This window comes from Engraulis encrasicolus, chromosome 20 (assembly GCF_034702125.1).
Source record: "Engraulis encrasicolus isolate BLACKSEA-1 chromosome 20, IST_EnEncr_1.0, whole genome shotgun sequence".
NCBI classification, from domain to species: Eukaryota; Metazoa; Chordata; class Actinopteri; order Clupeiformes; family Engraulidae; genus Engraulis; species Engraulis encrasicolus.
In genome coordinates this window covers 41,844,498-41,861,997 of record NC_085876.1, presented here as the reverse complement: position 1 = coordinate 41,861,997, position 17,500 = coordinate 41,844,498, and the positions used below count along the sequence as shown (strand labels likewise).

At 46.2% G+C, this 17,500-nt stretch overlaps 1 protein-coding gene across 1 annotated transcript in view; it reads left to right on the top strand.

Annotated features, from left to right (window-relative positions):
• Window positions 1-3,773: 3,773 nt before the first annotated feature.
• The window catches only part of LOC134436043 (engulfment and cell motility protein 1-like), a 116,751-nt gene continuing 103,024 nt past the window's right edge, over window positions 3,774-17,500 (top strand). The window contains exon 1 of the mRNA XM_063185071.1: window positions 3,774-4,897. The gene's annotated coding sequence lies outside the window, so the exon portion shown is untranslated. The remainder of the gene's footprint in view (window positions 4,898-17,500) is intronic.

Genomic DNA, 17,500 nt, shown 5'->3' with positions numbered 1-17,500 from the left:
GTGGCGGCTACAGATATCTGACTCTTTTTTTCTTCTTCTTCTTCCTTCCCCTTCCTCTCAATCTCTCTCTCTCACTTCTCCTTCACTGCTTGGCTTCCCATCTTCCACTCCTCCTTCACTCCTTTCATTCGTTCTCGTCCTGTCTGCAGCTTTCGTTTTTTTTTTTTTTTTGAGGTCAGACGGAGGGAATAGTCGGAAGAGTCGGTCTGATCTTCTTCTTCTTCTTCTTCTTCGTCTCAGAGTCTGCTGAGGCCCCTACACTTTGAGGTGCTCCTTCACTCAACTCTTTGGAAAGGGGTGAAAAGAAAGTTTGGTTAAACCAGGAGAGGCTCAACACTCGACTGAATGTGGTCTGCAGTCAGAAACCGAATAGAAGGAAGCATAATATTGAAACAAAATGAGTGGAGGAGAGGAGAGGAGAGCAGAAGGCTCAGCATCACACAGGACTCCAAGGTACACAAACCAGCTTTATGGCGTATGATCCTGTTGGAGCCTGTGAATACAGCGACTGCTGTATGGAAGATGAACATAGCAGCTCACTTTGACAGTATGTCTGGTTTCTGTGGGCGTAGTACTAGTGGGCAAGGTTGAAGGGCTCTGATTAATCAGTCCTGGCTTAACCCATCCTTGCCTGGTGCTGCGTATGTGTTGTTTAACCTTTGGCGCCTGAATACAGGCTCTTGAGATTTGAGCTCTTCTATTAAAAATGGTGTTACGCATACCTGAGCGAGCCTGATGACGCACTGAGGCGAAACGCGTTGTTCGCTCTAATAAAACGAGCATAAAGTCAAGAAAGTGTGCGGTAGACTTCTTTCTTTTGAAGTATTGAACATTCCTGCATCTACCAGCACCTAGAAGCTGTGCATGGAACTTTGAACTGTTGAATGGTGTTACGCATGTTGGAGCTGGAGATGAAAACATTCTATTGCAGCAGCAAGGTGAGGGTCCTAGCTTTTGAAGGCAAATTATTTCATGTTTTATGTGCGTTAGAGGCTGATATTTAGGTTTTAATATAATAGGCAGAGGGCACCTTTTCCCCAAAAAGGGCTTAGACATTCAGCAGCCATTTTTTGCAGGTGCCTTAGGCAGGTGCCTTAGGCTCTTTTAACTTGTCTTAAAGCAAGACAACGGCTTACATGAAAAATATGACACTTTACCACCTTTATAAACCCTGGCCAACGATTTTAACTGTATTAAGCCCTAAAATAGTGCCATACCCCTTTAAAGGCAGCTACCTAGGGGCAGGACTCATGGGAGGGCTGGGGGCAACGTCCTCCTGTCCTTTTAGTGTTTTTGTTTTTTCAGTGCAATGAAACCGAGTTTCTTCTTCACAGTCTTTTGTGTATTTCAAGTACATTTGACCTTTTTGATTTTAATTAAATGCGTTGCATTTTGCAGATGTGTGCTGTGTCGTTTATGGTATGTTTCTTTGATTAGCAGTTCTACATTGAACACCGAGAGACAAGGGAGGCCTAAGTCTCACACACACACACACACACACACACACACACACACACACACACACACACACACACACACACACACACACACACACACACACACACACACACACACACACACACACACACACATTCATGTGGCCCGAATGAGTTGAAGTGAGGTCCTGTCCTGTGAGTGAGTCATTTTGTGGAGTTGACTTCAGTGACACATAGCTGTGCACATTAAAAATAGCAACAGCCCTTAACAAGACAACGGCGACAATGGCGCGGCCTCAGGGTCCACTACCTCATTCTGTTCTAGTCCTCAAGGCCCCTCCATCACTATGATTCATATCTTTACACTGAAAAAGATGCGTTTGTCCTCTCCCCAGAAGAGAGGTGTGTGTGTGTGTGTGTGTGTGTGTGTGTGTGTGTGTGTGTGTGTGTGTGTGTGTGTGTGTGTGTGTGTGTGTGTGTGTGTGTGTGTACACGTGTGTGTGTGTACACGTGTGTGTGTGTACACGTGTGTGTGTGTACACGTGTGTGTGTGTGTGTGTGTGTGCACGTGTGTGTGTGTGTGCACGTGTGTGTGTGTGCACGTGTGTGTGTGTGTGTACGTGTGTTCCAGTTTTTGGGAGGAACAGAATGTGTGCGTGTCGCTCACACATACACACACGTACACACACACAGACTGGAGGCAAAGAGATGCCAAGGGACCCATGTGTCTTTGAGCACCACACTGCTCGTTAACCCCAACTAGAAAGGCAGTTGAGGCATCATCTGGCACTGCGCTAACGCACCCTGACACAAACATGAGCGGGAGCAGTCCCCCACCCCCACCCCAGGCCCGGATTAATGCCCAGGCTAGATATGGCTGCAGCCTAGGGGCCTCCACCTGCCAGTGGGCCCCTGATAAGATAAAAGTGAAACAATGCAGAATTTTGAGAAGAAGCAATATTGAGAAAGTCATCTGTTGTGTTGAGTACAGTTGATAGGCATGTTATCGTTAATTCCTAGCTTCTAATTATGACATTGTCTGTGTAAATATGTCCTGATATTTGCCTTCTGGGGGGCCCCAGAACAACCTGTAGCCTCGGGGCCCCAGGCCATCTTAATCCGGCCCTGCGCCCCCCCCTCTTTTTCTTTTCTTTCTCCCCCCTCTCTCTCTGACTCATGTTTTTTTGTTTTGCTCTCCATGAAGTCTGGCCTACGTGTCTTACGTCAGACAAACGTAGAAAAAGATAAAGGCCAACTGTTCAGCAAGGCCATACTGAACAGATCACAGTAAGAAGTGGTACACTTGGAGACATACGCACACACGTACCTACTCACACACACACACGGGCGTGTGCAGTGCGCGCACACACCCACACATACGCACACACACACACCTACACACAGACACCTATTACACACTTTCATTTCCTCTTCGTGTGTCTGCGTTCCAAAAGGGGAATGCATTTGGACAGTTTGGTAATTACCCAGGTCTGTTGCGTGTCGGGTTGTCATCCTGATCCTTCACCCAGACACATGACGCCTGTTGTGAAAGTGCACGTGGCCATGTGCCCAAACAGCCAGGTGTGTGTGTCTGTGTCTCTGTGTGTGTGTGTGTATGTGTAGCCCTATATCTTTGTGTGCGTGTGCGTGTGCGTGCGCGTGCGTATCTTTGTTGTAATGTATGTGTACGTATATTGCTTCCCTCTCTCTCTATGCCCATCTGTCTCTCTCTCTCTCTCTCTCTCTCTCTCTCTCTCTCTCTCTCTCTCTCTCTCTCTCTCTGTCTCTTTTTTCTCTCTCTAACTTCCTGTTTCTCTGACCCTCTCACCCCCTCTTAGCCTCTTTCTGTTTCTACATCACTCTATATCTACATTCTTTCCTTCTACCCCTTTCTTAGCTGTCATGTTAGGAGCAACTTCTTGGGCTGTATAGTCTTAGTCCGCACACACACACACACACACTCACACACACACACACACACACACACACACACACACACACACACACACACACACACACACACACACACACACACACACACAGGCACGTACTGTAGGTACACACACACACACACACACACACACACACACACACACACATACACACAGCGTGTCTCTGAGCTATAATGGGTTGTCCATGGAGCTGGCGCCACTGTACCTACCCTCACGGGGCGTGTGTGTGTCTGTGTATGTGTGTGTGTGTGTGTGGTGAAGGAGTGATCGAATGAGCCTTCCATTCCCATCATATAGGAAGATCAGTGTACAGTGCTCACACAGGGAAGCAGACAGGGGGGGGATAAAGGGGGTTAGTTATCGCAGGCCCAGGAAGAGCCAGGAGGCAGAACTGGGTCTTCATTACATTGTATGCAGGGCTTGACATTAACTTTTTACGCTCGCCGGCCACTGTGGCTAGTAGTTTTCCAGAGTCACTAGCCATTCAGGTATTCCACCAGCCACAGATTTGATTTCCTTTTTTTATCATGACGCTGTACATCTAACATCAGAAGATGAGGTGCTTAAAGCAAGAAGATGAATGTGTGGGTTTCTACATGGAAATAAAACAAACAAATAGAAACTGAGTAACAGAGCTTTTTCTTGAACTTAAATACAAACAGTTGATACAAAAGGGGCAAAGTGCAGAATATACGCTATTCTGATATGTCACACCATAGAATAAGCTAGGTTCTACCTGCCAAATTGGCTTGTGGCACTGAAATTGTTACCAGCCACAGCCAAGTTTTACCAGCATTTGGCCTGTTGGCAGGTGCCAGTGTCAAGCCCTGATTGTATGTATTGGGTGGCGGGGCCATTCAGATAAATTTTTTTTCTCCGGTCCCAGGCAGAACTGGCAGCAACCCTGAACACGCATTCATTTATTTTCTTCTGTCTGTGTCCTTTTTTGTTTGTCTGCCCTTGCAACTTGTTCACTCTGGTTCAGTGACTTTGGTTGGTTTTGAGCTGTTGGGTTTTGTGTTTGTGCTGTGGGTGGCTTGTGCAATGTTTCAGTTGCGTTGTGTGTTGGTTTTTGAAATTCGCGCCTTTTTCATTTCGATGTCTATCTTTGTGTGTGTGTGGTTGTGTGTGTGTGTGTGGTTCTCTCTCTCTCTCTCTCTACTTTCCTGCAGCTGTGTGTCTATGTGGACTCGTTTCCTCTTCTCATGACAAAACGCCTACTTCCTCCTTCTGTTCACCTCTCCGTCTGTCACTCGGTGTCTTGCTCACTCGTTCTTTCTCTACCTCTCTGTTTTTATCCTTAACATCATGCCATAGGTTGAACATCACTGAGATAAATAGCAAGATCAACTCAACGGCTTCATTTTTATTTTGGACTTTCGGAGTTTACGTGGATGATGTTGTTGTTTTGACAAGATCAAGACTTCAATGCTTCTTGTTGCCTTGCGGGAGAACGGGGGGCCCAGCACTGCAGCTACTGCAGCTTTGCAACGTCGTGCAGATTTCCGGGTGAGTCCCTCGTTCTGTTCAAGAGACCCGTCTCAGTTAGCCTCTTCCTCACCCTCACCCTCAAGCCTTTACGCTTTCTCAGGGTGTGGTTCTGTTCTCTTCCGAAAGACTAGTTCCAGAACCCTGTGTCACACACGTTTATTTTTTAAACGGACGACTCTGTTTTCGGCTATTTGTGTTGACCACGGCCTATTGGCGTAGTCGGCAGGATGCTACGTGTGTGTGTGTGTGTGAGTCACCCCTGATGTTTCCTTCCATATCTCTGTTGTTTCAAGGCCGTTAGAGCAGAAGCATCAGCCACAGCAGCAGTAACAGAGCAAGCATGAGCGGCCAGTCATGCTTGTCCTTCCCCTTTAGCCAAGAAAGAAGGGAGATGTTAATGTTTATTTTCGAAAACCCAGAAGCGTTAAGTTCTTCTTTTATAATTGTTTATATCAGTTGAAGGAGGAGGAATTAAAGAAGTGAGCGGTCAATGGTTTTTCTTCCTTCTTTTTCTTTTTTTTTAAGCCGACGTTTCTATCAGGATTTTATGGCCTTCATGAGGGAAACTGCACTGCACTGTCTGTCCATGGCTCTTTACTGATACTCTGGGTGCAAATTGGCTCCGCTTGCCCCAGATCACATGCAGCAACACACACACACACACACACACACACACACACACACACACACACACACACACACACACACACACACACACACACACACACACACACACACACACACACACTTACTCACATCCCTTCCATGAGTGGTTTATTTTTGTGCCTACATGAAGCTTGCAGTAGAAGCTTGAATTATTTTATTTATTTATTTTGTTTTTCATGGTTTGTTTTTCTAGTGTTTCTTACTTGGTCTCCCAGAAATGTCCTCGTTCTCCTCCCCTGTCATTTTTCTCAGTTGCTTGCGCAGTCTTTCACTCTGTCTTGTTCACTCACTCACTCACTCACTCACTCACTCACTCACTCACTCACTCACTCACTCACTCACTCACTCACTCACTCACTCTCTCTTTTTCACTCACTCACTCACTCACTCTCTCTTTTTCACTCACTCACTCACTCTCGCTTTTTCACTCACTCACTCACTCACTCACTCACACACACTCACACACACACACACACACACACACACACACACACACACACACACACACACACACACACACACACACACACACACACACACACACCAGTGGGACAGGAAGTATGGCCCAGGGAGAGAGGAGGTGAGACTCCTGGCATCAGACGTGTTAATTGCCCACGTGCGTGTGTGTGTGTGTGTGTGTGTGTGTTAATTGCCCAGAAGGACGGGCAGAGATTAAGAGGCCCTGGTCGAGGTGTGCGTGTGTGCGTGTGTGCGTGCGTGTGTGCGTGTGTCTGTGTGCGTGTGTGTGCGCGTGCGCGTCGCTTTGACAGGATATCCTGCTTCGGGACTCCAGAAAGTGAGACCTTGTGTTTTTTAACCGTCGCTGCATAGAGTAGTATGATTCAGAGTCTGAAAATGATTAATCTCTTAACTCCGTTTGAGAGATGCATGGCAGTTTTTGCAAGAAAAACGGTGTCTGTTTCGTACCACCTTACATGATCAAGTAGATAGAGGTGTTATATAGTGTTTTTGTGTGTGCAGTCTGTTGAACAAAATCTGATTCTTCACCAATGCGGCAACTAGTGGAAGATTTTTTTTCTCATATGTTCCCTGCATATCAAGCAGATGGAAATGTTTTGTGTTTTTGCATCTGTGTGTATAAAGTCAGATTGTTCACAAAGATGCATGTAAACACTCAACATGACTTGAGTGGAGTGCTTTATATACCTGCTCTGCTACCTCTTTCTGTTTGAGAGAGAGAGGGGGAGAGAGAGCGCAAGAGAGACATTTGAAAGAAATACCTCACTGCATCAATGACTCACTGGGTTGTATTCATAAGGAAAAGATACAGAAACATACTGCAGTGGATATGCGTGTGCATTTCTGTTTTGAAAATATCTACAGGTCTTGTTGCCAGTCATTTTTTGTTTTGATCCAAAAAACAATTTCCATGTTTTTGATACTTTCACACACCATTCCCAAAAACACAAAAAAATTGCTTCAAAAATGTCCTTAATCATATCGACAGCATCCACATTGGGTGAAACATCGTCTGTTTTGCACTCTTGCTTCAGTGTCTGGCCCAGCCTGTGAAGACTGAGAAGTGAGACTGTGGTTATTTTTTCATGCGTATTTATATTTCATGTGCAGCTGATCAAGGTTTCACTTGGCCTGATATTATGTTTTAAAAATGTATTTCTCTTTTGTGCCTTTATTATCAGACAGGATGGTATAGAGACAGAGGACAGAAAATGGTTGGATGAGCAAGATGGGAAGGGTTGGGAAATGACCCTGGCCAGATTCGAACCTGGATTCCCATGTGAAATGCTGTCCATATATGGTATGGTGTATTATTGCAGTGCGCCACTAGCCTGATTATCATCGACTTTCAAATCTCTTCGAGACTTGGTCTGACCAAGAGCATAACAATTAACATTTCCCAGACGGCATTTCCCAAATGGCCTCCCTTGGTTTGCAAATGATTGTTTTCTTCCCAACAAAGTGGTAGGAGTTCCCGTATTTGGGGGAGCTCAGAAAGTACTTGCATTGCTCTTGACCTGACTGGTAGCAACGCTGAAGCTGTTGCGTCACTAGGAGGTAAAGGATGACATTTTTCGGGAATTCCTGTGGGTCCCGCGGGTCCTGCGGGATTCCCGCGGGATGGGAGTCAAAATTTTAAAGATGAACGGGAGCGGGAGTAAAAATGAACGAGAGCGAAAGGCTCGCTTATTTTTTCATTTAAAAAGCCTCTGCTTTTTGACGAAACGGGAGTGGGATTGATTTTGAGTGGGAGTGGGCAGGATTGGGAAACATTCTTTTCAGGAGTGGACGGGATGGGATTTGTTTCTTTTACTCTAGTCCGAGATGGGACGGGACTGGATTTTTTTTCTGGGACCGGGATGGGACGGGAGTGAAAATCCACTCCTGTTTCATGCGTCACTAGGAGGGCACGGCCTGGCTAGTGCGCCACAGCGATATTACCTTTTTTATGAGTGACTCTGGTGAGCTAGTCTGGCACTTGCATTGTCTATTGCCTATCCATCTGGGAGTCAAATAACGCTGCTTGGCCATTTGTCTTTTTTCTCAGAATGTTCACTCTCTTTTCACTTGCTTTCTACTTCTCACATTCTTAGTCACACATCCCCGATGGATGTATACGCACGCACACACGCACGCACGCTTTATCTCTCTGCTCAGACACACCATACACACATACTCTTTCTCTCCACCCATGACTCAGCACACACACACACACACACACACACACACACACACACACACACACACACACACACACACACACACACACACACACACACACACAGTCAGTCTCACTTTGGCAGGGCAGAGGTGCACACACTAAATGAAAGCAAAGACAAAGCACCTCGGGTATTGCACACACACACTCACATTCACAAGCATGCACACACACACACACACGCGCACACACACACACACACACACACACACACGCGCACACACACACACACACACACACAAGGTTATTTTGGCTACTGTTTAGTTCAGCTTTTCACACTTGCCAGGAGGCACTTGTTGAAGTGGGGGAGTGGGGAGAGGAGGAGGTGTGATGGTTGGGGGGAGGAGGGGGTGTTGAAGCTCGGCGTCTGGTTCCTCTTGGCTTTTCTTGGCTGTTTCATTCAAAAGAAGCGCTCAGCTTTTCTGAGCTCTGTCTTGGCAGGATTAACTAAAGGGATACAGGCACACAGATAGTCAGAGACACACACACAGAGACACACACACACAGACAGACACACACACACACACACACACACACACACACACACACACACACACACACACACACACACACACACAGACATAGACACACACACACACAGAAAGAGAAAGACACACAGACAGCCAGACAGGGGCACAGACATGCAGAAAATAAGGCAGACACACAGACAGGCAGGGAAAGAGAGCGAGAGAGAGAGAGAGAGACAGGCAAAGGGAGACAGAGAGAGAGAGAGAGAGAGACAGGCAAAGGGAGACAGAGAGACAGAGAGAGACAGGCAAAGGGAGACAGAGAGACAGAGAGAGAGAGAGAGGGACAGGTAAAGGGAGACAGAGAGAGAGAGACGGGCAAAGGGAGACAGAGAGACAGAGAGAGAGAGAGAGGGACAGGTAAAGGGAGACAGAGAGAGGCAAAGGGAGACAGGCAAACGGACAGATGAGTATGGAGAGAGAGTTGAGTGACTTTCAGTCATGGAGCGGTTCCTTAGCGCCCACCATCAGATTGTCTATGGAGTGAGTGCGATGGAATGCAGCAGGCCTAAAGGGTGAAATATGAGTGATCAAGGGATTGTGTGTGTGCGTGTATGAGTGTGTCACAGGAACAAAGTGGAAATGAGGGAGTTGTTTTTGTTACACAGACACAGACACACACAGACACACACAGACACACACAGACACACACAGACACACACACACAGACACACACACACACAGACACAGACACACACACACACAGTGTCAGAAACAAAGGGCAGGGGTATGTATGTATGTGTATGAGGGTTTGTAGGAAAGGGAGTGGAGCTCAGTGCAGTGGCAGCTGTAAACTCAGTAGCCCTTTAGTCTCCTGAGGCTGCTGCTACTGCTTCTTTGCAGCTCAAATAACATCACTGCCTCTGTTTCATTTGTCAGTGGTGTGGGTCTGTGTGTGTGTGTGTGTGTGTGTGTGTGTGGGTGTGGGTGTGGGTGTCTGTGTGTGTGTTGGTGTGTGTCTGTCTGTCTAGTTGTCTGACCTTTCTGTCTGTCTCGTTGTCTGTGTGTGTTGTGTGTGTGTGTGCGCGTGTTGGTGTGTGTCTGTCGGTCTCGTTGTCTGTGTGTGTGTTGTGTGTGTGTGTGCGCGTGTCAGTCCCCTGTGCAGGCCAGAGTGTTCAGAGAGATGTCTGATGCCCTGTGGAAAACCACGATAGCATCCAATCCTCAGAGACTGCACACACACACAGGGGTGTCATTCAGGGGGGCCCTTTGTATATAGGGGGCCCAAACGATTTATGAAAATTAGGGCTGGGAGTCAATTAAAAAATTTAATCGAATTAATCTGTAGGCTTTGAAATTAATTAATCGAATTAATCACATTTTAATCGCATTTAAATATTTGACTTGATAACAATGGAAACTATTTTTGAACTATTTTGAATAATTACAATAAATAAGCTTAATCTAAAAATATTAGTCATTTTTAAAAGAAGGGAGAACTCTTCTCTATTTCAGCAGGCTGTTCACCATCAGGTGTAATACTGCCCTCCACCGGTCTAATCCAGAACTATGTAGCTATATTATACTGCGATATTTTTTTTTAAATTGCATTAATGAATTAATCAAATCGTGATTAATTAATCGAAATGAATGCACTAATGTCCCAGCCCTAATGAAAATAATACATGGCTGGAGGAGTCCATTGGAGCTGATTGCACAGAGGGCCCACATTTTGCTGCTACTAGGGATGCAAATTATCGATTAATTCCTTAATCATTAGTTGACAGCCTTATCGATCGACTTACAATTAATTGATAAGCGGCGTTTTCCCCCCGAAATGTCAGTTTTTCTGGAGAAAAAAACTACTCAATCTAAAAAAAACTATTTAAAATTGAGGTAAATGCCACATTTAAATGAATTCTATTTCAATTGTTTAATCCAAAGGTGATTTAAATATTCCCACTATTCACACCCCTCTTCACACACACTCTTCACATGCCCATTTCACCTGGGTCTCTTGTTAGTTGAATTGTCGATTAGTTGCGATTAATGTTTTTAATCGATTAACACATTGATCGATTAAAGTAGATCGATTAATCGTTTGCATCCCTAGCTGCTACGCCCCTGCACGCACACGTATGTTCACATACAGGTACACTTTACTGAGCGGAAGCCAAAAGATGATGAAAAAGAGGCTTACACTTATATTCCTGTTTGGTGAGTTTCTTGTTGGTCCCTGCCTGTGTGCTTGCTGATGTGTTGTGGTTGTAAGTTACTGTATGTGCCTGCTGCATCACTGAGCAGACTGCAGCTCTGAATATGTGTGGGGCTTTTTTTGGCCTGTGGTTTGGTTTCTCTCTAGCTCTTCACAGTGTTGCAGTGTAGCATGCAATTGAAAAGCAATGGTGCTTTTGCCGGCCATGCGTGCATGCATTTTTTAATTTTTGTACATGTTCTGTCAACCGTATGTGTGTGTGTGTCAATATATGTTGCTTGCTTGCGTCCCTGCAGCACTTGTGTAAGTGATAGCCGGGCTAAAGTCATTTGGCCACCACCGTTAAGCTGTGAAACTAACACACTGCTGAGGCTGCTTTGTTATTATGGCCAAGCGTCTGTGTCTGTGTCTGTGTCTGTGTCTGTGTCTGTGTCTGTGTCAGCCACACTTGCACACCTGCCACACTGCATACAGCATAGTAATGCCATTTTGTCCAGCACTAGGGTCAAAGATGTCCAAAAAGGAATTGTCATTCAGTGTAACGGATGCCTTCTGCTGACTGTAACTGTAAGAAACATGACTCTTTTTATTTTATTTTTTTCCAGTGAATTCATGAAAGCCTTGGCTTTCATCCATTCACTTGAAACAATTTAAAAATCACGTTTTTTTTACAGTTACAGTCAGCAGAAGGTATCCGTTACACTGAATGACAATTCCTTTTTGGACGTCTTTGACCCACTAGTATCTATTCTAGTGAAGCCTGTGATCTTGGCCATGTTGGCTGTGAAAGGATCAGGGGTTGAGGGCGGGAAGAGCAGACAGAAGTTCCACCCTTTACCTCTGACCTGAGAGGGCGAGAGAGAGGGCGAGAGAGAGGGCGAGAGAGAGGGCGAGAGAGAGGGCGAGAGAGAGGGCGAGCGAGTGAGAGGGCGAGCGAGTGAGAGGGCGAGTGAGAGGGCGAGAGAGAGGAGGAGAGAGAGGAGGAGAGAGAGAGGGCAAGAGAGAGCGCGAGATCTCTCCACCCCTCACTTCTGTACTGCAGATCAACAGGGCAGGTGTTTGCCCATCAGCATGTCCACCACTAACGACAGGCTGATGGATGATTAGGCGTAGTCCACATAGACACAACACACACTCACTCAACTCACCTCTTCACGTTCACTTTTCTACTCTTCTCTTGTGACTTGACTTCTGGTTGTTTTGTCATCTCTCTTACACTCTCACTCTCTCTCTCTCTCTGTCTGTCTGTCTGTCTGTCTGTCTCTCTCTCTCTCTCTCTCTCTCTCTCACTCGCTCTCGCTCTCGCTCTCGCTCTCGTACTCGCACTCGCACTCTCTGACTCTCACACAGCAGCCATATATAGCCTTTACACAACTAAAGTCACCCTCATCCCTCATGCCCTAACATGACATGTATGGCTGGATGGATGGATGGATGAATGGTTGATTGCGTGATGGATGGATGGATATATAAGAGATATAGATTGGTGGATGTAGGGGTCCTTGCATGGATGAATGGATAAATGAATTAGTGGATGGATGGATGGATGGATGGATGAGGAATGGATGGGTGTAGGGCTGGGCAATATGACGATATATCGTTATCGTGATATAAAAGTGTATATCGAGACTTATCTCCTATATCGTTTATATCGTGATGGTAATTTTATCAGTTTTATACAATTGAATATCATTTAATTACATTCCATGTCGTCACAATACACACTATAAGTTTATGTAACTGTAAAAATAACAATAAAAAGATCAATTTTAAAGAAAGGTTGTTTTGCGACAAAAAATAAAGAGCAAGTAAAGAGAATATCTGAAAAAGTATGTAATTGGGCTATATCGTGATCTATATCGTTATCGTGATATAAAGTAATCCATGTCGTGATATTGCTTTTTTCCATATCGCCCAACCCTAGGATGGATGGATGGGTGGATGGATGGGTGGATGGATGGATGGATGGATGGATGGATGGATGGATGGATGTGGAATAGATGGGTGTGTGGGTGTTGCCCCTACAGCGGTAGCCTGGGGTCTGCTGATTCTCACAGTGATGAAGCTGCTCGTGTCAGGTCAGGTGTTAGCTTGCTGATAGATTAGCATCAGGCCTTACCGCAGAAATACACCAGCGGCGATCTGAGCGAGTCGTGCGACGGAAGTGATTGACTTTGTATTGAGTCGAGAGACAAAAGAGATTCTGGAGACTAGAGCGATTTGCGCGACGAGCGCGACAATTTGAAGTTGACATCTTTTCAACTTTCTATGACGCGGTTCGGCGACAAGCCGCGACAGCCAATGACTGTATAGAGGTCAGTGACCACAGCCAATGGGAATGCTTGAATGCTTTGCCTTCTGTCTGTACGGACATACTCTAGTCTCCTCAATCTCTCGCATCGCTTGCTGCTACACTCTGTCGCTTGAATCGCGTCGCCGCTGGTGTATCTCTGCGGTTAGAAGGAGCCACTGGGCCTTTGTCTCTTTTTGCTCTTTGTCAGAGCCCAATCCCCCCCAACCCCCACAAAATGACAGTCAGGGACACGCGCGTACGCACACGCACATGCACGCACACACGCGCACACACACACTTGTGCCCACTCACCAATGCCCCTCATGTCACATAAATTGCACACACAAACTCAGGTGCACACACCCACAATCTTTACACACACACAATCTTTACACACACGCACACGCACACGCACACATGCACACACACACACTTGCACCCACTCACTACTCACTGCCCTTCATCTCACATAAATTACACACACAAACTCAGGTGCACACACACGTACACACACACACACAATCTTTACACACACACACACACAATCTTTACGCACGCGCGCACGCACACACGCGCGCACACGTACACACACTCCTTGTACACACACACACACACACTCCTTGTACACAAACCCACAATCACCGCTGGCGTATAGTTCCTGCCTGCTGTCCAATGCTCTTGAATTATTGAGCTGAAACTCGATCATCACAGAGCTTATTCTGCCCTTCAACGAAATCAAATCCCTTCTCTCTTCTTTTTTTGTTCGTTTCTCCCCCCAACCACCTTCTTTTTTTGGCCTTTCCCCCTTTTCTCCTGTCCCTCTCACTCTTTCCCCCAGTCTAACCAACCTAATCTGTCATCTTTCTTTTTTTATGGAGCTCGCTCGCTGTGCCTGTTCACAGAGTTGAAAGCTTGAATTTGATACCCCTGCTGAGGGCTGTTGTAACCCCCCTACCTACATCTCCCACATCCCTCCTTCTCTCACTCTCTCTTTCTCTCACTCTCACTCTCTCTCTCTCTCTCTCTCTCTCTCTCTCTCTCTCTCTCTCTCTCTCTCTCTCTCTCTCTCTCTCTCTCTCTTTGGGGGAAATATGTATTTAAGTCTTTGGTAGTCGACATGCCTGAATAGGCAGGGAATTATATCTGACCTTGGCATAGTGACCTGTGTGTGTGTGTGTGCATGTGTGTGTTCATGGAGAGACAGAGAGACAGAGAGAGAGAGACAGAGAGAGAGAGACAGAGACAGAGAGAGAGAGAGAGAGACAGAGAGACAGAGAGAGAGAGACAGAGAGAGAGAGAGAGAGACAGAGAGACAGAGAGAGAGAGAGAGAGAGAGATGTTGATGTGTAGATGCATAGGTCCAGTTTTGTGCGTCTGTGCTTGCATGAGACCATACATTTATTATTGTACTGTATGTGTGTGTGTGTGTATATGTGTGAGTTAGGTGTGTGTGTGTGTATGTGTGTGAGTTAGGTGTGTGTGTGCGTGCGTGCATGCGTGTGTGCGTGCGTCTCCATCCGCCCACCCAGCTCTCTCAGATTACCCCTTAGCAGAAACAGAAGCAGGGCCAGGCAGAGCAGCGCAGAGCAGGGGCTGGTGATGATAGCCCCCAGGCCTCCAGCACACACACACACACACACACACACACACATACACAGCCGCACACACACACACACACACACACACACACACACACACACACACACACACACACACACACACACACACACACACACACACACACCATGAACACACACACACACACACCATGAACACACACACCATGAACACACAGGCACAGAAGTTAATGCTGCTATTTAACACTGCAGAGAGGGGCGAGGGGTGAGGGGGTGCACTGTTGGTGTTATTACACAGAATTATTCATAGCTGACACACACACACACACACACACACACACACACACACACACACACACACACACACACACACACACACACACACACACACACACACAGCAAATCTTGCAGAGATGCACACATGCACACACTTAACTCACGCTCTTGACACTCACAGTTGCTCTCATATGCGCATGCATGCACACACAAGGACATGGAGACACATGCACAGGCATATACACACACAAACTTACGCACGCGTGCACACACACACACACACACACACACACACACAGACACACAGACACACAGACACACACACACACACACACACAGACACACAGACACACAGACACACAGACACACACAGTCACACACACACACAGTCACACACACACACACACACACACAGTCACACACACACACAGTCACACACAGTCACACACACACCACACACACACCACACACACACTCCTTATTGTTAATCATTCATGCTACCACTGCAGTGTTCTTCTGTTCTGTTCTGTGTTGTGTTGTGAAGAAGTTTGGGAAGGGCTCTTTGAAAAGCCAACTCAATAGACTGGCATTGCAGTTGCCATAGTCATTTCAGGGATTTTTTACGCCTTTGATCCTGCATCAAGAAAAAATAGTGAAGATAACTACTGGCATCATCAATGATTTAGTCACTTGTATGGTGGGTGGTGGTGGCTGCCTTTTTCTTTTCAGTTTGTGATTTGTTTTCCCATTTGTTTCTTGCTTCACATCTGCATTCTTTTTGGGTATTATTTGTGCTGGTGTCTGTTGGAGAGGTGTTGTTAATAAAAGGCGGTCACACGCCACAACAGTCACCCACCAGTTTTCTTCAAACGGACTGTGAGAGAGGGAGGAAAGAGAGAGAGTGAGAGAGGGGGATCATGAACGAGAGAATGTGGGGAATTTTTGCTCTTGAGTGTGCAGTGTGTGAGAGAGCGGGAGACAAAGAGAGAGGGAGGCAGAGACAGAGATGGATGGATGGGTGGATGCACAGATGAATAGAGGGGCGAAGGCAAGAAGAAAAGTAAAAAAAAGAGAGAAAAAAACGTCCGTAACAATTGCTTGGGAGAAAAAACCTTCCCCTTGCATGTGCTTTCAGTGGGTTTTTTTATTGACTCGGCACATTTCTCTGCAGATGTCCATGATTCCTTTCTGGCCCTCTGACCATGAAGAATAGAGATGTGCTTTTTCCTGTTTTTGTCCCTCAGTCTCATCACGGAACCCTAACTCTGTGCTTTTTGGAATGCAGTAAGTAGACCCATGGCATCAAAACTGGAATCAGTCCTAATTCTAGAATTCTTCAGTAGCTTTCTGTTAAAAAAAAGTCTAAAATATTATTATTAAAAAAAAAACAATGAACATCTGGCCATGGTTTTAAAAAAAAAAAACCTGTTCATTGTTTATAAAACTATTATAATAAGTTCTCAACTACCAGGTCTTGTTTATGTTATATACAGAGGCTACGTGTAACCTGAAGGGTTGCTCTCTTATAATCCTTTTCAACACCCAAAAACTTAATCTCGTTGATATCATATTGAACCTGTCAACATGGAATGGAAGTGAATTTGAGGCAATATTCTATACAACCGCTGGTACTGCTGCATGCGTGTGACGTGAAGGGTTGATGAGGTGAGCTGATATTGACCACATTGCTACAGTTGGGACGACCTCCTCTGTAACCCCCTAAGCTTGTACCCCAAGCCCTGTATAGATCAAAGTGGGGGGTTGAGAGGGGATATAAAGTCGAACCTCCTACTTAAACCCCTTGCGTGTGTGTGCGTGTGTGTGTGTGTGCGTGTGTGCGTGTGTGTGTGTGTGTGTGTATGTGTGCGTGTGCGTGTGCGTGTGCGTGTGCGTGCGCGTACGTGTGCGTGTGGGTCATAAAGGCCAACTACCACTGTGAAAAATCGATATGCTTTGGAGCACAGAAGTTGAATGCTCAACACACCACTACCGAACCATCAACCACCACCATCACCCGGTCCACTGACAGCTTTGACCGGACTTGGGACAAAATTGGGTCCTCATTACATTATATTGAGTAGCGGGGCCTTTCAGAGGACTTTGAAGTCGGTCAGCCACCACCACTACCTCTTCCTCTTCCCTAAGACTGCTCCACAACCCCCATCCCCGCACACCCCCCAGCCAGAGTACTGAGGTAAAACGAGCAGACAAGATCTATGTTTGCATTACAGGTCGTTAGATGCAAGCCAGTGGACTTGTGTGCTGCCCATATAACACACACTGGGCTTTAATGGGCTTTCCATTAACTGTGAATCCCCTCGCTGCTCTTTGCTCAATGTCTGGGTCAATGGTGGTGCACTGGCTCTCTCTGGAGTTGAACATACTGCAATGCAGAGCGTGTGTGCGTTTGTGTGTGTGCGCGTGCGTGC